This window comes from Xenopus tropicalis, chromosome 2 (assembly GCF_000004195.4).
Source record: "Xenopus tropicalis strain Nigerian chromosome 2, UCB_Xtro_10.0, whole genome shotgun sequence".
NCBI classification, from domain to species: Eukaryota; Metazoa; Chordata; class Amphibia; order Anura; family Pipidae; genus Xenopus; species Xenopus tropicalis.
The window spans coordinates 140130048-140152166 of record NC_030678.2 but is presented as its reverse complement, the minus strand read 5'-3'; the positions used below and the strand labels follow the sequence as shown (position 1 = coordinate 140152166).

Here is a 22119-nt window from a genome sequence, read left to right as displayed (position 1 = left end):
TGTGAAGACTACAGTGACATCACTGAAATATCTGTCCTTCCTGTAGGCTGCCAGCGGCAGCCTTCCTATTCTCTGAGCATGTGTGTAACTTCATCCTGTCTCCTGTTCTGAGCTACACATGCCCACCAGCCAATCAGAAGCGGATCTGCCAGAAGGGGGAGGGGAGGGAATGAGCAGTATGAAGCAAGGAGGGAAAGGAAGGGAGAATACCTTTTTAAAGATGGCTGCCTGTTCAAGAAAACGGATAGAAAATGTGAAGTAAGTGTGACTGAGTAAATATTTGATTAGGTGAGCCAAAAGTGTGGCATTTTTACTAAACAATAGGAGGACTATTGGGCAGTATGCTTTTTAAATTTTGACTTGCATTCTCCTTTAATGGGATCATCCCCTTTAAAAGCTCAAAAGGTTCATTTTGAAGTTTCACATGGGCTATCTTGTTCTTCCTTTCCCAGGGTGCCACAGCCATGTGACTTGTCCTGAATTATTGGGTCCTACTGAAAGTATATTGAGCAGGAGAAACTTTCCCATTATCTGAAAGCGGTTCTGTTGGGCAGTGGTTGCTCCTTCTGAAAGCGCAGGCACAATGCATTGAGATGGCTGCCTACACACTAATGTTGCAGCTAAAATACCATTTTAAATGGTAGAGTGGATCATTTGCAATGTAAATAGTGTTATTTAGAAATAAAAAATAAACCAAGCAAGACAAAATGGTCGGTTGATATAGGGAAGAAAGTGTAGCTACGGCAATGAGATTGTATTGGGGATTTGATGGACTAAATTAGAGAATGCAAAACTCACCTGAATGCAGAGGACTTTATATAAACAGCATATTGTCTCGTTTTGATTTTTTTTTCATAGAATTTTCACATCAAGTCTTGTCTTCCTGATACTTCCTGTTCCATGATCACTGTGACATTTGTGAGGTGGTAATTATTTTTAGCTATATATAGCTGACAGTTGTTAGCATTTTCACTTGCTAAAGGTCCTTAGGCAAGACTGAGACATCACACAATAAGAACTGCAAGTACCCAATTGTTTTGAAAAGGCATTATTGTGGGGGAGATGTGCACAGCTGGCATACAGAGGAGCAATGCTATCGAGCATCAGAACTGTCCAGGACCATTTTGGAGGACTGAAAGGTATTTAGGAGATTTCAGTGACCTTGGAATTAGCAGGAGTAGAGAGTGTATGTTTATACATTATAATTATACATTTTGGTATGAGCAATATAGTCTCAATGTTTCATAACAAAGCTGTGTGTGCAAGGAATTTTGTGTGAAAACACAAAGTTTTGTGTGTACTCTGACCTAAGCACACAGGTTTTAGAAATGTGCACACAAGTTTAAAGTTTGCTCAGAAATTTTTTTTATGCACCTAGTCAAAAAGGAATTAGAGGGGACATGGTCTCAAACAACCAGACTTGCCCAACTGTGGCCACCACCTGATACTTTACTTAGCTTAGTGTTTCTATCCCTGCTTAGCACTGACCTGTAGGTCCTTATAGACACACCAGTGATCCATAGAACTTATGAGTAATCCTAAACTGAACACTTATAAGTGAGTGACTTCTAATATCCTACATCAGGGGTATAACCTTTTTTTGTGTCATGTGACAGAAATTACATCACTAATTAGGGCTGGGCGATATACCGTTTAATACCGAATACCGGTGTTTTTTTTTTTTTTTAAAACTATATTCATTTTTCAGATACCGCAATACCGGGGTGTCAGGGTACTCACCCGTGCGGCCCGGTCTCGCACGCCTCCTTGCATGTGCGCGCGCGTACATGTCAAAGCGTGCACGTCCGTGAAGCGCTGACGGCGCCGGTTCTGCGCATGCGTGGGGGGTATTTAAAGCTATCAAACGCCTCCTCCTGTGCTATGTTGTCTGTGGCCTTGCCTGGGAAACTAAGCCTGCCTGATTTACCTTACGACTTTCTGTTGGTGATCCTTCGCTTGCCTGACTCTGATTTTCAATACTGCAGTAATTATTCTCTAATTTATTAGGAAATGGGGTTAACACCTAATCATGCATGGAAAAAAAAATACCGTCAAATACCGTGACACCGATATAATTTTGAAAAATACTGTAATATAAATTTTTGGTCATACCGCCCAGCTCTATCACTAATCACCTATTATAACTATAAAATTATTATGACCATTTGCAAGGATGTATTGTAGAGGGTGTTCTTTTTTTTTTTTGTGTATATGATCACATATTTATAACATTTAAAGTACTTATGAGTACTACAGAAGTAAAGTGGTCAATATCTAGCTTCCTTTCTATAAACATTGAACAAAGTACTGGCTTGCATGCCCTTTTGAACAAAATCATCTCTATATTTATCCTTTTTTGGTCTTCATTGGAGATGTAAGATGACATGCTGAGCTGATATTGGAATAGCAGGAGAATGGAAACATACAAACTAGTGGAATAGACTGTTTTGAGGGATTTGCAATTACCACACTAGAGTGTGCAAAAACTGCATGCTAGAAATGGGTATGCAAGTACAGCAAATAAAGCCAAAAAATCATCATTTTAGGCTGGAGAAGTAATAAAACAAGTCTGATCTAGCCGTTTATATTTAATGTGCTAATATGATTTTTTTATTATTCTCTGTAGTGTGACAGTATAGCAGACTTCCTCGTATTTTTATTTATACCCAATAGTGCCATCTTAAAATAACATGCAATAAAATGATGAGCATAGCTTGGACAAATTGTTTTCATTGCAAACAGTTTTATAAATTTAAACTACTTTCTGTATAGGCTTTAATGTTTTTACAGTGTTCTACAAAAAGCAGGGTCTATAATGAGATGGATTTGAAAATCATAATGCTGTATGGTGAGCAATTACAATATGTTTTTTGTGTTTGCATAGCCTTACAGTGTTAACAGGATTAATGTATGTTTTTATATAGTCATTTCCTTATGGGCATTCATTGACTTAATATTTTCATGTGATTAGTCTGGAGACAAGAATGTGATAAGCTCTATAAGCTGGCCATATATGCAACCAAATGATTGGCACTGATTGCTACTTTGCTCAGCCATTTTTATTCTAAACTCATTTGCCATATACATTCTTTGAAGTGTTTAATATGCAAATACACCATAAAAGCATCAACAAATAAGGAACGCCTGGGCTGGTAAGAATCAAAGGTGTAGACAGCTCTGGATAGAAAGGTAACTCGTGCCACCCCTCACAGTTTCACAGCAAAAGATTCTCTAAGGGCAAGGGCACACTAAGCACAGGTTTTTTTTTCGATGCCTGCCTACAAAATGCAGGTGGAGATAAGCGGACTCTATGCTTAGGAGCCTATTTATCAAGGTGCATGTTCCAGCGGAAAAAAAGCTGATGGACGAACACCAATTTTCCTATAGCATTTTCAAACAGCTGTTTCCGTTTTTACACCAGATTTTTACAAAGATACTCGATTGCTGAAAATGATTACACAGCATTATAAGTACACTGTTTTTTACACAGTAATGCCTGGTGATGCATGGTGTATTATTTTCATTGGTTTTGTATGCAGCATGATAAATTGATTGCATCAACAAGACAATGTGATCTTCGTCCCAGCATGATTTTTAATCCTTCTCAATCGATATTAGTGAATATTTTCAGCCACAAATCTGTCGAGCAGACCCATTGGTGGGACCCTTACATGGGCCAATAAGCTGCCGACGAAATGGCAGGTTTTATTGGCCTGTGTATGACCACTTTTAATTGCAGGTTGGGTGCTTTAAAGCATTCATGGGTGATATGGTGTATGTATGTTAGAGATGGAATACAGTCTCTCAAATTGAACCACCTTGTATCGACATTGTGTACAGATATGACCCCCTACTAGTTTCCTGATGCACAGTCATATACTTTGCTTTGATTTTAAACACTTTACTACTAGTTGTTACTAAAATATGTTCAAAGCCATTCGCAACTTTTTTCCAACTAATAACTTCTCAGTGGTTTACCAAAATGCTAATTATGCTCTTCCAACTAGCTGCTCTTCATTTATTATCTATATATGGCCAGGAAACGACAAAGCTAATTTGACTCAAGCTCTGGATTCTGAGCTTAAAAGAGTGTGAACCTTGAACAAGGAAATCACAGGGTTTTTATAAACTTTTACATGTGAAGGAGTGAAAGGGAGTTACCGGTGGGAGATTATATAGTAAATAATATACCCCTGTTGTAATATATAGGGATATTATAAGTCCTAATATCCTCATATTTTACAACAGGGGGTACATTATTTATTATAATACACAAGTTTCAGAAAGTCATGTGATAAATAACATCAGTAACCACCGATTTATAACGGATTACAGCACTAAGCTCTGGTTATAAAGATATAATTTACAGGATATTCATGGCTCTTGTTTATTATAGACATATTGTTTTTCTGTGCTGTGGAAGAACTGCTCTTACAGCCAAACAGGTGGCTCTGCCCTCAAGGCCCTGGTAGTAGTGATTAATGCTGACTTGAGAACAAAATCCATCAAAGTAAGGGGTCCCTTTGAGTGACCCAATATCCATATACTTTCAAGGTTTTTTTTTTCCTTTTCATGTTCCCAAAGACTTTCTTCCAATCTGTAAAGAAACTCTAGCGAAAGTATTTCTTGATATACTAAGACCCTGCCACCTGCAGTAGCAATTCTAATTTCTAATTAGACTTCATCCACTGCCCTTCAGTTTGGAAATCACTGGTCTAGAATTACCTGCTCGTGATTTTGTGCATGTCATGAGATGACAATGGACAAGGAAAGGTAAAGTCACTTGGGGGTGCTTATTTTTACACATCCCTAATATTTTAATTGCTTACTCAACCATAATAGTTTATGGCAGGGTACTGCAATCTTTCCTGGAATCCTCAGCACCAGGCATCACATACCTAGACCCATACCTAGACCCCCCCCCCCCCCCAGTGATTTAGCCTTTCTTTCTCCTTTAAATACCTGGGTGGTTCCTAAACATCCTAATCACACACCAAGTGACTGCCTGTGCTTGTTCTTGTAAGGTGGCCCCAAATATTTTATATTCATTTTATATAGTACAATGATATACCAATTAATACTGTGTTTAATAATTTGTCATTATGAGTGAGACATAAAGGTTATTTTAGTTATAGCATTTCACCTTGTTTTCCTTTTTTACAGTTATCTATTTTATTCCTTTTATTATGAATCTGTATTATGAAGTCTGATTCTAGGTTTCAACTCTCTCTAGGTCATATCAAACCCCAAACATAACCTATTGATATGTGGCAGGATCTGGGAATTACAAGATCTGGGAAATACCGGTCTCCATAAGTCTCCCAGCCATCAATTTCCGTGCTCTTAGAGCATTCTGATTTTTGCACCCATTGAGCATTCCTCCCCATCGATCTGTTCTTACCACGATCCATTGCTCTATGCCTACACTGTTTCCATGCCCTAAAGTACAGAGAGCTATGCTATTAAAGTTGAGTTCAAGGGTATACATGCTCATGGCATTTCCACTATCTGGCACCAGTCAGTATGCTGCAGTCTTCATACGTAGAAAAGAATGACCATCAGCAAATCTCCAGGGGTTCTAGTATATGCATCTGATTTTCTCACTTCTGCTAACCAAAACAACATCCCTCGCATAAAAATAAATCACTATTTTTATTTGCTATTTTTCTGTTAGGGCACTTAATTTACATGGTTCCTAATTTTTCTTTCCCATACTCCCTCTATATTCTAACTGTCTTGGCTTTCATATACAGGTATGGGATCCGTTATCTTGAAACCAATTTTCCAGAAAGCTCTGAATTTCAGGAAGGCCATCTCTCATACACTCTCATATTTTTAAAAATCTGAATTATTTGATTAAAATAATTTCCTTTTACTCAATAATAATGAAACAGTACCTTGTACTTGATCCCAACTACAATATAATTAATCTTTATGGGGACAAACACTCCTATTGGGTTTAATTAAAGTTTTAATGTTTTTTTGTTTTTTGGATTTATGTTTTAGCGATCCAAATTTTCTCCAAATAGTTTATTTTTGATGACCCCTGCAATTCTTAACACTGCATGTGCAGTATTAAAAGATGACCTAGCTTGATCAGAAAATGAGGGTTCCTGTAAACAACGTTCAAGGCAGTGATCATTAGCTAAATGCCCACAGAACCTCTTATCTGGTACAATAGTTTTGGGATATAAAATAGAACGTGTACTTATTCCTTTTTGGGCTTTTAAGTTTTTCTCATGGATGACTTGTGTCCTTTTGATAGTCATCGTTTAACTCCGAAGCTGATTCTTATGTGGCTAATCTTTATGCACAAATAATGGACCTTACAGTTAGGTTGAACGAAGTAAAATGTAGACATTTAAAGGAGAACTAAAGCCAAGAAAATAACCACTGGTCTCATGCTCATTTCCTCCACCCCTTCTTTCCTTTCCTTTCTCTAACCATACCCAGGTCACACCCCCAGAATGGCCCCTGTACCTTTGCTGAAAACACAGAGCTGCGCAGCAGGGTTGGCAGCCATCATGTGTGCTGCTCTTTGACCATAATCAGCTTCTCAGTTTTCTGAATCTCAAGGGTTCTTTTATTAAGTCTGGTATCCAGTATCACCACACATGGTATAACAGCTTTATTAATCTAGGCTAATTTAATCTTCAGCAACATAGATATAGCTAGATTTTTTGCAGTCTAATCATTGCATACAGAGGTATCCTTTTCTGTACCGCCAAGGCTCAATCAATCATGTTTAAAGTGATTTATTATATATGATGCATTAAAAATGTAAACAAGCCTTTTTTTGTGCTACCTTTCCCACATTAATATTTTTGTGGAAAAGCATACAGAATATGCAGTTGTATTTATTATATATTATATTTTTCTCTGGCTTCTTCACATGGGTCGATGATGTGGTTACAAAACTGCTTAAAATCTGTTTGTTTTCTATATGGTAGCAAGCATAATATTCATGCATAATTTGCAGCTTACCCGGCATTTTCCCAAAATTCTTTATACAGACTCTTATATTTTATCATAACATTTAGGAATATTTTATGAAATAAACACCCCCTTCCCTCCTTGTTTTTTTAAAATACTTTTTGGATCCTTTTAATTTAATGTAACTATTTTCCAGCTCTAGTCTGTTTGTTGTTTGGTCGTTAGCCTGCTGTAGGTTCCAAATCCATCTTTCTTGGATTCTGCTGAATATTGCACCATCCATAAAAAATGAAGGAAAGGAAGGAAAAAAAAACGAAAGCAAAAGATACATGATCAAAAATTCACAATCGGTTGTCCAGAGCTGAGTCAGCTGATTCTAAATCTGTATTCAGTGCAGTCTTAATTCATATGTGTTCAGCCTGCAACCCCTACTGTGTATGTTATTTGTACTTTTTCTGGTGAAGGGGCCACAGTGGGTCCTAAGTTTGTTTAAAGCTGACCATGATGTAGTCCCTTAATAGCTCTGCCTACATGGTAGCATTTGAGCTTTGAAGCAGATTTTCAAGGTTTTGCTGGTGCTGTGCAGCATTCTGTTTTATATTTGGTTTGTGTTTTCGTTTAAAGCAACATACTTTAAACTTTTTACAGGGTAATGTAATTAAAAAAATCCAGGGCTGTGGAGTTGATACATAAATCCGTTGACTCTTCAGTTCATGGTACTTCTGACTCCAAATTGCTTCTGACTCCACAGCTCTTGGCTGTGGAGTCGGTACATAAATCCTTCGACTCCAACTTTAGATACCAAAATTTGCTTCTGAAATCTTCAGTTTGCCCACACCTAGTAACTAATAGTAACCAATCAGATGTTTGCTTTAAAAAGCTGACCATTATAGGCTACCTACTATGGTTTATAGATGACTAGAATCTGGGTATTTGGATTTAAGAACTATCCAACTTACTGCATATGTGCGGTATCAGATATCTCTATTAAACAATATAGATCATCTTGTAGGTTCTTTTCACCCACCTTAGTTCATTATGTTCCAGATCACTTTTAACATATAAAGGCGTTATATCCGCGGCAACACTGCTGTGATGAGTGACAGGATGTATTGATTTCATTTGCCTTCAGAGCTATTCCTTTAGATCTTAAGATCCTCATTAATTGCCTACAATATTCATGTTACTGTCTCTGGCTATTAATCCATTCTGCTGTTGGCTGCTTTCTTCCCAAGCGCTGTATCTTTAAGCAGCTGCAGAAGCAGTTCCATTAAAGTGTGTTTTGAATGAGAGCAAGAAGGGGAGCGAGCATGTGTGGGTGGCTATGTGCGCGACTATTGGCAGAACTCTCAGTGTGACAGCGGATGGGAACAGCTGGGCTCAGCCCTGCTTCAGAGCAGCTTGTCAGAGCAATTATCTTGGCAAAGGGAAGGCAACGAGGGGCCGGAGCTCTCCATTCACACAGAGAGCAAAACAAGAGAGGAGAAAGGAGACGTTTGAGGTTGCAGGAAGAGATAAACTGGCTAAATAAAATCAGATCTCTGCCGCTATCGAAAGGAATCCGCTCCAGCGACTCACAATGAGGATCTCTTTCATAAGGTGGAATAGCTGATTTTCTTCAGACTCCATCCCTCTTGCTCCCTCCCAGCGGTGAGTATAGCTGCTTATAATGCAATGGTCTTCAGTCCTTCCCTTTTGGCTTTGCTTTCATTTCAGCTCATTCATAAAGTCTGTAAGCACAAAGGTGCCTGAAAACAGCTTGCAGGCCTTAATGATAGAAGGCTGAATATTGAATATGTTCTTCAGATGACTCTGGAGAGGTGTTTTATATATAAGCTGGGATGGGTTACTTATCATTTAGAACTAGTTTGTGTTCTCTATGTTGGTGCCCACTGTTTTGTTTTATTTTGTAGCTGTTGCTATTGTGTAAATGTATTCTCAGTACCTTGGCTGGGATCCATATACATTTATAGATATATAGGTTGCTATGGGCATGATATGCAGCTAGATACATCTGTCCTGCCCCACAGCAGGTTCCGTATTTGCGAATCTATTGTTTCACACCTTTTTATCACATGTTGTGCATTTATCAAAAACTATTTTCATTTATAATGTCAGAGATGTGAAGTGAAGAACCAGAACAGATCTGGGATCTATTATTGTCTGGAATGTCTGGGACCTGGGGGAATCCAAATTGGGATTTTACCTAACATAAATAAAAATGTGTTAAGGATTCTTTTTTCATTGGCATGGATTTATGCTAACATAGTTACCATAAAGTACAAGGACTAATTACAGAGAAAAGGCAAGTCATTCAAAAATGAAGACTTGTTTATTTAAATAGGACATGGTAGATGGTAGGAAATGGCATTTCTGTTTCTGAGCTTTCCCTTACCTGGAGTAGCCCTGACCTCCTGAAGTGCCAAATGGTGCGTTGTCATTAAGGATTTGCGTGGATTTATAAGTGTCCTACATTTTTAGAAGTCATCTATTTTTTTTATTTTTTTTTATTTTAAACATTATCTCTGGTTGGGCTATTGCTTCTTTACCTGATATACTGAGCTTAACATAGGTGGTGTTGGGCATTTGTAATAAATGTTCATTTACCTTTTCTTCATTAAACTGAATACGTCATTGATGTGCCTGTAGCATTTGTGGGATTCCCACTGTCAGCTGCTAACATGCAGTCTGGGGCCAAACCCAGATCTAGTAGCCTATCTGTTCTTATGGTGTATTGCATACCAAGCTCGCTCTGCATCTTGCATTCAATCACCTAGTAAGACCTGACTGAGTTTGCCTTTTTAAAAAAAAAAAAAATGTATCCCCAACCTCAAAATGTAATACATTTACTTGTGTATTTAACAAGTTTACAGTATTTCGATTTGTTAAGATTTTAATTTAATTGAAAGATGAATATAAGGTGTTTTATGTGCACCTATGCCCACCTTCAGAACATTTCAAACTCAGCAGCTGGAAGGATCATAGTGCTATTGGTTTCTGACAGTCACATTAAAACTTTAGAATTGGAGAGTTGCTGTATTCAGAAATACACATAGTTTATGTGATTTATATTTCTAACATGATTATAAATGGGGCATTATTTTGGAGTGAAAGAAGACTTAATAGTTGTGAGAACTGCAGTTGGCAAGATTTTGCCCTGTTTAGGTCCTATGTGGTGTAAATCCCCTTGTACTTATCCATTTTGGGCTAAGCCAAAGATTTTATCAGTTAACATCCAATCCTACTGGTGTCCATTGATGTAAACCCTGGCCTACCCAAAGAACAGTAATTCAGCATTAAATAATTCCACTTCACACTAAATATGCCAGGGATCCAGCTCTGAACCCAACAATAAAGGTGCATGTGGTACTATGTTTTTCTCACCATTTTAAATGATTCATGTATCTTTCCAGACCTGTGAGATAGGACATGTAGCTGGTCTCCCAGTTTTATAAACCATTCTATATAAGTGGAAAGTTACTAAAAACAAAATTCTTATTAAAAAGGATTGCCTCTCTCTCTGTGTTTTTGAGCAGTGAAATTTAAACACTATTACAACACTAAATTGGCCAAATGATTTTTTTTTCTTGAGGCACAAGCACCCACCTATATTAACAAGTATCAAAATGTGACTCTTCACTTCCATTTCCTTGCCTTGCTCAGTGTTTGCAGCACACATCTCCCAAATCCTTTGCCATGTGCTTACTTGTCTAGCTTGTTTTGATTTTCATTAGGCAAAAAGACAACTGCTTGTACCCGTTACTTCCCCCACAACCACCTGCTTATCTCACACACATTCCCAGCAGGCATAATGCAAAGAAAACCTTCTATATAATGGCTGCAATGAACATAAACAGAAAATAAGCAGCTTCTTGGATTGCTGTGGACTGTATGGAAGAGTTGCAGCAAAAATAATGCTTATTTTGATATCTTTTTTTTTAACCATTTACCTATGAACACTTTTTATAGTTAAAAAGTGTTTTTCATCATGCACTTGCACTCACAGTATTCCTTAAACATTGGTGTTTAATAGCAGAAAGTATCATTACAATCTGCCCTTGTCCTTTTTTTTTTTTTTATTAATGTATGGCTCTCTTGTTATTAATGTAAATATTGCAATAATTATAGAAAATAACAATGATTTACTTATTCAGTGTGCCAAATATTTCGTACACTTAAGAAGTTATAATAAGTTCTATTTATTAAATCACAGGCAAGGGGCCATGCTTTTTGTGTTTGCAAGCTTGTTGAGTTCGGATTCTCATTTTGCAGACTAGGGAATGCTGGGAGACACGAGGTAAGGTAGTCATCAGCATTAAGTACAAGACATCTTTGCACCTTCAGTGCACATGTTGCTCTTTGCACTTCTGCACATGATCCCTGAACTGCGCTCTGTAGTTATTTTAATCCGGTACTGTTGCATGGTATGCTCGCTGACATTTGTATAAAGTAAAAATAAAATAAAGTACCCCTTTTGGTAAAACCTGAGCATATTCTTAGGATCAAATCCTAATTTGCATGTGCAAATTCAGCTTCTAAGGGGGTAAAGACAACTGCACGAGCAGTAAAAAAAAATTTCAACTTGTGTTCATGTGACAGTCACATGACTTTTAGGATTCGGACCAGCCTGGCACTCTGATTTGGATGGAGCTGAAAAAGGCCAAATCCCAGCTGATTCCTGAACCGAATCCTGGATTAGGCGCATCCCTAATTGTCAGTTTGGCATGCTGGTCGTTGAACTTGGCCTTTGACTTTGTTCTTTTATATGGTTAAGGAACGCCATGTGATACTAGGGGGATATTGTATATCTGCAATCAAAATATCTGAGTTTTTGAGTTAGGGGCAGAAGTAGGTCAGTATTTGAAAAATTGTTGGTATTGCAAACTGGGTGCTTTTGTGGGTCATTAATGAACTAAAGAGTATATTGTTGCAGAATGACTGTTGTTGGTGCAAATAATGATGGAAGCATTTCAGTGTGATTCCTTTTGATGTAGTGAGTTCTATAAATAGCAGCAGCAGTGATCCATTTCCTGAGAACACCTGCATATAAACATGGCCGTGCTGCTCCCTGGAGCTTGCTTCCCTGCACATTTCCCTCTTACACTTTCTCATATGGGAAATCAGCTGGGCATTTGCTGCTGCTCCTACCTTGCCAGCAGGGTTTCTTTACTGGGCAATATAAAGGTTTATGCATTCTGTGATAGGTTGTAAGCAGAACATTGTATTGTCATTATAATAAAACATGGGAGACCATGGCAACCCAATTCTGGCCCTAGGTTATACTGTGTCTAACATTGCAAATTGATGCTTTTGATTATGTATTCACTGTAACGGTTAAGGCGGCTTATCCAAATGTGCTGATGTTTGGGATTGTCACAGAATACTGCAAGGTGCTGAGAATGTCTGCTCTCTGCATTCTCCTCCTCTTCGGAAAAAGCTTCCGAGCAACTGCCCTGATACATCTACGTCAGCTGGGATTTCCGTCCTGGTGACGCAGGCTGGCTTCATGAAGGAAAAGATGGGGAGGGACGAAGCTGAGAGCATAGATGCTCATGGTTCAGAGGGACCTTTTGAAATCATGTGGAACAATGAGCCCAGTGATAACCTTGAGAGCTTTAAGAAATTACTCGGTGAAGACGTTAAACTTGACATGATAGCTTGCAGGCACAGCCTTTCCCATGCAAGCCATTCAGGGAACCCCTGTGGAGGATTTCCCTCTGTCTTGGTTACTAAGTGACTGGTTAATGACGTCAATGGCAGTTCCCAGGCTGAAGGACAAGTATATTAACCCATACACTACCATGATGTCTGCATTGCAGTCTTTTGCATCTTCTTGCTATTTGACCCCCCCCTGCCTGATACATGTTAATTTTAAAGGAAAGGGAGGTTGAAGAAGCAGAAATAAATCACAGCTGGCATTAGTGCTGATATCTCTTTCTGTCTCTTTATCTCACACAATTCAAATTATTTGCTTATAATGAAGTCTATGGGAGACAGCCTTTGTGTAATTTGGATAGCGAATCTTATACCTGTATATGTAATTATTATGTTTTAATAAAGTACCAACATTTATGGCAGCACTGTACAATAAATGAGTTTATACTTTGAAAATTACATACAAAGCCATTAATAACGAATACAAGAGGGAAGAGGGCCCTGCTCAAAAGAGCTTACAATCTAAAATTAGAGCTTACAATTAACATAGTAATGAATTGTTCAGCCACTGTCAGTTTTACAAAATGCTAAATAATTTGCCCTGCCATTTGATATTTATTTTGTCAGCAAACTATGATTGATTTTTAATGGCTATGCTTATTATCAGTAATGTTTTTAAATCATTATACAGTTGTATAGAGACTATAAATGATTTTTAAAATCTGCTCATTTGTTTATACAGTGAAACCTCAATTTTACATACCCCCATTTCTCTCTTTTCCACAGTGTTTTTTGTAATTTGCCCAATATATAATGCACTTCCACAGTTTTACATGTTCCTGGATTTTACACCATTTTCTTCTGCTCCCCAGAAAACTGTAAAATGGGGGTTCTACTATACATATGAACTTGAGCATGTACATAATAGCTTTCGATAGCAACACAGTGTTTTCCGTTTTTTTTGTTAGTTACGCCTCCTTTTTTAAAGTGATACTGACACAAAAAAACTACTTTTCAAAGTATGAATATACATAAAAAGCTACCTATAGGTCGTGTTGACGGTTTTTCGCTGACAGGTTTGGTTTTGGAAGTAATTGTTACTTGAAGTTCCTAAACCTGACTGTTTTGCCAACCTGACTGTCCCTTCCCAACCTGTCAGTTATAGCTTCTAATGCTAACAGACAAATATGGCTGCCCCCTCATAGAGGAACAGAGGATCAGACAGGTAATGTAAACGCATCAGGCAAATATTTTTATGGCAAAATGATAAAGTTCTTGTAAAGACAATGTTATGATGTAAAAAAAAAAAAGATTTACTTTCTTTTTTCAGTATCTCTTTAATGCTCATTTTCATATGTATAAGATATTGTATGAGATTCTTTGACTGGTTACTTAGTAGGATATACATTGCCTACTAGTTTGGTTTTCAGTACAGGCTTGAGGTCAGTTATACAAAATGCCTTTGGACCTGAATTATTTTACTGTTGTGTTATTAAAGTGAAAAGGAAATCATTTTTAAAAATTAGAATTATTTGCTTAAAATTAAGTCTATCAGTATCTTATGAAGTCTGTCATGTCTTTCAGATAAGGGATCTCATACCTGTATATAGTTCCCTTTTTATTCATCTTATTTATTAGTAATATTTCAAATTATTTTCACTTGTTTGCTCTGTTTTTTTTTTAATAAAATACTTGAAACATACATCCAGTTTTCTTGTTTTCACTATGGGCCCTCCATATATTGTTGAAGCAGCATTCTTTAAACAGCAGAAAACTGTTTGCCTATACCTGACCCAAACATGTATGATTGGTTTGTTACAGAAGAGTGTGATGCATAGCAGGCTCATCTAGCTGTGAGATTAACACTACTGGGTATATCATAGCAGAGGTTACATTAGGGTGATGATTTTCACTGCAAGGCTGCAATCACAGTTTTTTTTCACCTACTTATTTTAGTCTTTTTTTTTTTTTTTTTTTCCCTGGTGTGATTTCTGGTGTGAATTTTCTAGCACTGCTCTCTCTTTTGCTGCTGGTTTTCTCAGGTTCAGCTGTGAGAAAAGTATTTTTGTCAAAATTTGAACTAATTTTGCAACCCTGCTTTGGATAAGCACCATATCAAGTATTAGTGCATCCTGGTCTTAACTAGAATTCTGCAATATTTTATATGCTGCTAAATTGTGTGCTCATAACTGCTTGGCAGAAAGCCGTCAACTGTCTTTAAAGTGACTCTATAGGCAGAATTCTCCTTGCCTATTTGAGTTAAAAATTAAGCATTTTTGGAAGGCATTTACTTTTGTTTTTCTTAAATATGTCCCTTTAAAGGCTGTATGTGTTTGGTGTTGACTTAATGGCCAATCCCCAGTCATTGGGCACTTCCGTTAAGCCATTTAGAAAGTTTTCTTGCTTTCCTGTCGATTAAAGTCTGCCTAGAATGCGTGCTTTGTCCTTGGCTCTTCTTAAGGTGGCCATACACCTTAAGATCTGCTCACTTGGTGTGGGTGGGCTTGGGTGGGTGATATCGGGATAATTCGGCCCTGTGGCCAAACAATCTAATTAGAACAGGTAAAGGCATCCATCGGATGTGGTCAGCTAACGTGGTCCCTGATCTGACTAATTTTCAAACCTGCCCGATTTCAGGCCAGATGTCCGTCGGGAAGCCCGTTGTTAGTGCCCATACACGGGCCGATAAGCTGCCGTATCAGTGTAAGGGACAGATATCAGCAGCTAGAATAGGCCCGTGTATGGCCACCCTTAGTGTATGCACTGTCACATTCATATATCAGGGTCCCATTGTTTTGATCTATTAGTTCCAGGGCTGTAGAGTTCAACTCTTGACTCCTTAGTTTATGGTATCTCCAAATCGGACTCCACCAAAAAATTTTAATTTATTAGTCACAGTGGATACATTTCTGCCGACTCCCCAAGTACCCAAAATGTCTTCTTACTCCACAGCTCTGATTAGTTCAGTCCTTTTTTGAAACATTAGGGTCAGTGGTGTCTGATGATCCACGTGGATGACATAATCAGACAATTTGTTTAAATTTGATCCATGGCCAAGTAGAAGGGCTGAGGTTAAATGGGGTTACTGAGAAGGTGTTGCAGATGATAGACTGCTATATCTTGCTAATACCAAGCAAGCATTAACAGCACTACTGCAAACAGTAACACAATTTGGGAAATTTTCAGGCCTTAGGGTAAATTAAAAATAAGTCAATAATTTTCCCTATAGACTTCCTTCCAGGGAACTTCCCCCCTCCGAACAGTGGGCAACCTACAAGTAGTTGAATGCTTTAGATCAGTGCTGTCCAACTTCTGTGGTACCGAGGGCCGGAATTTTTCCGACCTACGTGGTAGAGGGCCGATAATGGAAGGCAGTTTTGACCACTCCCCTTTTTGAAACCGCACCCACTTGAAACCACACCCGTGTTATCACATGACCATACCCATATTAATGGTTGTAGTACAGCAAATACCTGCCATACTCTGCCTTCCCTACCCTGCCTCTGTGTGCCATACTCTGCCTTCCCTACCCTGTCTGTGTGTGCCATACTCTGCCTTCCCTACCCTGCCTGTGTGTGCCATACTCTGCCTTCCCTACCCTGCCTGTGTGTGCCATACTCTGCCTTCCTCACCCTGCCTGTGTGTGCCATACTCTGCCTTCCCTACCCTGCCTGTGTGTGCCATACTCTGCCTGCCCTACCCTGCCTGTGTGTGCCATACTCTGCCTGCCCTACCCTGCCTGCGTGTGCCATACTCTCTCTGCCCTATGCTGCCTGTGTGTATGGCATACAGGCAGCATAGGGCAGGCAGAGTATGGCACACACAGTACTGATACCATTTAAAGCTTACACAAGAGTAAGCCATCAAAGCAGCCAGACAGGTGGGGGGCCACACAGAGGGGGGTCGCGGGCTGCAAGCACAACCTTGACCCGATAGTGCAAGCCATAACCACCAAACTAGACATCTGGCAGACTCATTGTTGCTTCCAGGTAGAGTAAATATTTTTAAAATGATTTATTTTACCTAAATTTTTATACATGTTGCATAACTCCCCTGTTATTCCCTGGACCAGATAGAACTTCCCCAACTAGGGGAGGCAGACTTGCTCTACCAGACTTAAAACGGTATTTTCTTGCCAGCCGATTATCCTTTGCTCACTGGTGGATAAACCCTAAATTGGATAGCCCAGTAACTATCGTAGAAGCAGCAGCAGTCGGATCCTTTGAAGCATTAGCTATATTTCTTTATCAAGGCCCTCTAGATACTACACAGCTACTACACCCATACGTACGGTGGTCCTTGCCTTCCAAAAAGTCCTGAAAATGGCCCTAGGTAGCTCCGAAATATTGTTTGTACGAACCCCCTTATGGGGAAATACCAACCTGCCCCACTTTCAGATAATCCCTGTTATAAGTTGCTGGCCCAAACATGCTATCAAAACCTTGAAGAAACATAGTCAAAGATGATAACTGTAAACCATTTCCAGTCCTTAGGCAGGAATTCCAGCTACTGTACAGTGCTGCATATATAAGTATAAATAAATATAGCTATGCGTATATACTACCCTCCAATATGGTGTTTAGATACTTAAAACATAAACATGTACTTCAAACACGTTTCCTATCGTCATGTATTCTGTCCAGAAATCCAAAAAACGCGCGGGGGAAGTATTGAATTACCTTGCTGTAAATTTAAATCTTCCCAACATCAGTTCCCCTCTCTTATGCCTCCTTGGTGTGGTAACTACATAGTTAGTAGTAGACTTTGCCGGTGGAAAGTCTCTTCCTGCAGGCATCTTGGGCAAGTAAGTTGCTCCGAGTGTGCTTGCCCTTATATTCATTGAATACAGGATGTTTTTTACTGTTTCCATTGGTTTGGTAATCTTAGACTTGTGATTAATACATATACATTTTTTTTTTAGTACTGGGTAAAAGCAAAGTTAAATGCCAGTGCTGTTATATATTATGCTGAAAACACTGTATATTTATATTTTTGTTATTTTTCTCTTAAATCATTTTTATGTAGGTCATCTGTATCCCTGGTTGTCAGCTCATTAGGGATTCCATCTAAGTATTTTTTTTATCAGCCAGTTATCTGCAGGAGCATTGCTTTTGTTTCTAATGTTAGATGCCATTTTATTATGGAAATGTGTGGAGACTTCAAGCTTGTGTCCATCAGATTGAAAACTAGAGGTCTCAGCATGAGGAGGCAGCAAGTTTGGAAAAAAACAAGGTCACGAGTCTGAAATGCATTCCTATTTTTATTCATGCATATCACTAGGATGTTTATGAGTTTAGGTAGGGAAGACAGTAATTCAAGTGAATTAGTAAGAAAAAAAAATGCAGTTTTTACATTGAAAGATTCTGTTTGTTTGTCCAGCACCAATTTATAATATAAATGGTTTCTAATATCAACAAGAGAAGTTTCAGTCCTACAGATGAGAAGAGAGCTATGAATTATAAATGACCCCTGTTTATCTCCACTTAAGTGCTAAAATAGTTGTTTTCCTAGGTATGTAAATTAAGCTCTCCGGCCCAATTTATATAAACTATATAAGAGCTTCTGGAGCAAAAACAATTTTTAGCAGTGCAGGTTTACAGTGCATCATATTGAAATTGCCTACAATGCCCTGTAGTGTTTTTGTTGTTTATTTCTGTAAAAGAGATGGGCATTCTATGCTGTAGCTTGTTATCTTTGCCAGGAAATTATTCTAAAGTGCTTTACAGAAATTTTGCATGATTCACATCAGTGCCTGTCCCAGTAAAATAATAAAAACTTCTAATTGGTTGCTGTGTGTAACAGCACTGTGATTGTTATTAAATAACCCACTTAAAAAGATAAAGTCAAAACATTTTATCTTTGGTACTATTTTTAGTAAATTGAAAAGGCATGGACCCTCGGTAAAAGAAATTACTATTTACTTTGTAAGGGTATGTTTTGGGGCAATAATGTTTTCCCCACGTCAAACCTACAGCTATTGTTCCTGCCTATAATGGGAATGGTTGACCACAATTGTCTGGGGAATGCTGTGATGGTAAATCTCCACATGTTGCAAGCTTTAGGCTTAGTTTGCATAAGCAGTTTAGCTATTCTTGCTTACTGTACTGCTTACTGTTGATTTGATACAAACCTCAAAAGAAAAATTTGGTTAATTGCTTTAGGTAAAAGTAGTTATGTTTATTTCTTTAACCTGTAACATTGTGTAGATATATGTATTATAGACCTTTCTTGCAATGCTTTGCCATTTATACATAAGTCATTACTTTTTATTTATTTATTTTATTTATTTTTCTTTACCAAGAATTTAATTTCTGAACGAAGATTAACTAAATTTTGCTGAAAATTTTCTAAATAAGGTTGACATCATTGGCATTTGCTATGAGTTTGTGTGTGCCCTGCTCTTCTGGGGCATCTGTGCTGCGCCTATTGACTCAGGGTGGTTGGGGAACCCTTGCAGTTACCGTAAGGTTGGGCGGTGGTTGTAGAGACTCTTCACCCGAATAACCTTTTTATGAATGGGGTTTTACACAACAGACTGGGAAAATTTGCATGAATGCAACTGTGATTGTGGGATTAAATTATCCCTATAGTACAGAAAAGAAGATATTTATAGAAGAAATACATTTTCAATCCGATCTGCTGATTTAGTGATCTCGCCAGAGGGGCAGATCTTTGTGTTTGGCCACCTTTAGTTCTTAATATACGTGTACTGTCGCCTCAGGGCTGCCACATCTTATAGAACATACCACTTTTGTACCTGTGCAATCTGTTTTTAGGTTAGCTGAAATTTATAATATGAAATTGATCTGATTTCCGCAGTATTTCATTTCTGGCATAGCTGGTTGGATCCTCTTAAGTTATGTAACATTTATTTGTCTTTTAGCTTTGCTTATATCTTTATTGTTTAAAGGCACAGTCACCAGGGGCCACATTAAACAGCCATAAGGGCTATATTCGGCCCGCGGGCCTTGTGTTTGACACATGCTCTATAGGTTGTCATTCAATGGCAGATATTATCTACCGATTGAACTCCTTCAGTCAGAGATGGCACCAAAAGTGGGTCCCTTTGCACTGATTTAAACTAGAACAGTAAGGGCTGTGACACAGGGAGATTATTCGTGCAGCAGAATTCAAGCATGCTGCTTTTCTCTCACCTCTTAGGGCCGTGACACACAGGGAGGTCAGTCGGCGTGCGACTAATCTCCCGGCAATGCTATCCGACCAGCTAGAATGTAAATCGCCAGTGGGATGGCATACACAATGCTGTGATTTGCCGAAGTTTCCTCTCAAGGAAACTTCAGCAATGTCAGCAAATCGCGGCGCCACGTATGTCATCCCACCGGCGATTTACGTTCTAGCTGGTGGGATGGCATTGTGGGGAGATTAGTCGCCCGCCGACTGATCTCCCTGTGTGTCACGGCTCTAAGAGGAAAGCTGCATGCTTGAATTCTGCTGCTGGACAGGATAGATAGATAGATAAGCAAATATGTTGTGCACTCCAGCTGGCCTACCCGACCGATATGTGGCTGAAAATTGGGCAGATATTGATCAGTCCGGTTTAAAAATGGGCTCGTTGATGTTGTCCATTCCAGACGGCCTGTATACCCAATCTCATTGTTTGGCCCTAGTCTACCCCAAGTGGGGTATATCTGGGAAAGATCTGGTGACCTTGCCAGAGGAAAAGTTAATCATTAAACTGGTAAATAGTAAATGGTCTTCCTGTGTTTCTGAGTTTTTGAATAATAGATCCCATACCTGCTAATCAGCCCCCTCTGGCTGTCAGCCTCCTACCTTGCCTGCACCTGCAATTATTGTGTCCGCTGGGTTGCAGGCACACTGGACGGATATTGACAAAAAAAAATGCAGGAGTTCACATTTTGAGCCGATATCCGCCACGTGTGTTGCACCTGGGCAAAAACAAAGCTTCCGGGTGCAGGCAAGATCAAAGGCTGATGCCAACAGAGGGGCTAAAGCAAAGAGGTGAACTTGGGGCTCCATAAACAGTTCAATGTGGCCTTCTGCTGACTTGGTTTATCAACCTGCCCTTTACCTCAGGGCTGAATCAGCTGCATTGTATCTGTATGGGTATTTTACATTTGTCTATCAACTTCAAACAGTAAGCGACCTACATGTGTTTACCAGTTGTGATATGGATATGGATGGTTTATCTATCTATCTATCTATCTATCTATCTATCTATCTATCTATCTATCTATCTATCTATCTATCTATCATCTAATCTCTATTCTTCCTGTCCAGCAGCAGAATTCAAGCATGCAGCTTTTCTCTCACCTCTTACTGTTCTAGTTTAAATCAGTGCAAAGGGACCTACTTCCGGAGCCCTGTGTGACCACACACCTGATTATGAGGGTGTTTATCTGAAATGTATTTATTGCACGTAGAAGCATTATCATGTATGAAAAGAGACTGCGGGGATTTTCCTCCCCAAGTACCACATTGTTTCTGACCTCTCCTGGTGACAGAAACGGTTGCCACGGAGCTGTAATTCTAATTGGCTATTCCCACCTACCAATTGGAATAAAGATTGCAACAACATCAGAATAACCTTGCAGGGATTTATATCTAACCAGTTTGTTTTTCTGTGCTATATGCAGAAAGGATTTAAAGGCAAAGGAATACTAATTTTATTCTGCCTCTTTTTTGCTTGTTTTGCTGTGCATGTAGTACATGTCACAGTTTGTTCTGTAGATTTGTATAAAATGTTAAATCAATGAATGTTAATGAATGGTAGACTGTTAATTTAAACAAATCAAAAGTATGTAAACATAAATCTTTGGTCAGTTTTCTCTGTGCTCTTATGATTACATATATCTATGGACACATTCTATTTGTTTCTTTCTACACACATGCATGTATTTATTAACGTGTGTAATGGTCTACATTTTTTTTTTGTTCCCCAGTTAATTATGGGACTACAAGTACTTCTGTAACCGTACCAGTTTAACAGTAATATTGTTTACTAATACCCATCTTACATAATTAGGCTACTTATGCAGACAAGCACCGCATCAAAGCGAAAGTCATAGCAACTACCTGATTATACAGGCAAGCATGCTTTGTCCTTATTTGCTGCAGTAGTGTGGAAGTTTATAGCCTTCACATTCTGAGCTGGGCACTAAATTGTTGCTCATTAAATGGGAGTAAACTTCTTTCTGTATTCAAGATAGGTAGCAAATCTTCCAGGTGCAGTAATCCAGTCTAAATAACATACAAGGGAATAAAGTCAAAGGATCTCAGTCACATACATATTTACAAGAAATGCCTTAAAGAAGTGGTTCCCAAACTGTGAGGCTGGCCCTGTTGTGGGAATGGTCATTTGCTCTCCCAGATATCTTGTAAATCCCAAATTGAAGGTTCGTTAGGTTGAGCTTTGGGATGAATACGCATGTGCTGATGTACAAGGAGCTAAGGGGCACCCTGACTAAGGGTTAGACCTCCAAGGAGAAGCTTAAATTTAAAACAAAAATTTGACAGCCCCTGTTTTAAAGGGACTATATCTATTTAAATACA

At 38.7% G+C, this 22119-nt stretch overlaps 1 protein-coding gene across 6 annotated transcripts in view; it reads left to right on the top strand.

The window, feature by feature from the left end:
- The window catches only part of r3hdm2 (R3H domain containing 2), a 75771-nt gene that overhangs the window by 12808 nt on the left and 40844 nt on the right, over positions 1 to 22119 (top strand). The window contains exon 1 of one of the 6 annotated variants that reach the window (XM_031895735.1): positions 8319 to 8583. The gene's annotated coding sequence lies outside the window, so the exon portion shown is untranslated. 6 annotated transcript variants of the gene reach the window in all.